The following is a 530-nucleotide window of genomic DNA, read 5'->3' as shown; positions in this document are numbered from 1 at the left end:
CATTTTGTTGTTCATATTTTTTATCTTTTTCTTCTTCTTTTTAAAAAAATATATTTTATTGATTTTTTACAGAGAGGAAAAGAGAGGGACAGAGAGTTAGAAACATCAATGAGAGAGAAACATCAATCAGCTGCCTCCTGCACACCTCCCACTGGGAATGTGCCCGCAACCAAGGTACATGCCCCCGACCGGAATCTAACTCGGGACCTTTCAGTCTGTAGGCCGACGCTCTATCCACCTAGCCAAACCGGTCAGGGCTTCTTCCTCTTCTTAAAGAATACCTTTTAATGTTTCATATAATACTGGTTTGGTGGTGATGAACTCCTTTAGTTTTTTCTTGTCTGTGAAGCTCTTTATCTGACCTTCCATTCTAAATGATAGCTTTGCCGGGTAGAGTAATCTTGGTTGTAGGGCCTTGCTATTCATCACTTTGAATATTTCTTGCCACTCCCTTCTGGCCTGCATAGTTTCTGTTGAGAAATCAGCTGACAGTCCTATGGGTACTCCCTTGTAGGTAACTGACTGTTTTT

General features: G+C 41.1%; 1 protein-coding gene across 1 annotated transcript in view; it reads left to right on the top strand.

Annotated features, from left to right (window-relative positions):
* The window catches only part of OXCT1 (3-oxoacid CoA transferase 1), a 117,502-nt gene that overhangs the window by 16,921 nt on the left and 100,051 nt on the right, over positions 1 to 530 (top strand). The gene's annotated exons all lie outside the window — the stretch shown is intronic.

The sequence above is a fragment of the Myotis brandtii genome, unplaced genomic scaffold, assembly GCF_000412655.1.
Source record: "Myotis brandtii unplaced genomic scaffold, ASM41265v1 scaffold478, whole genome shotgun sequence".
NCBI lineage: Eukaryota > Metazoa > Chordata > Mammalia > Chiroptera > Vespertilionidae > Myotis > Myotis brandtii.
The sequence above is the reverse complement of the archived record's forward strand: the minus strand, read 5'-3'. Positions and strand labels throughout refer to the sequence as shown.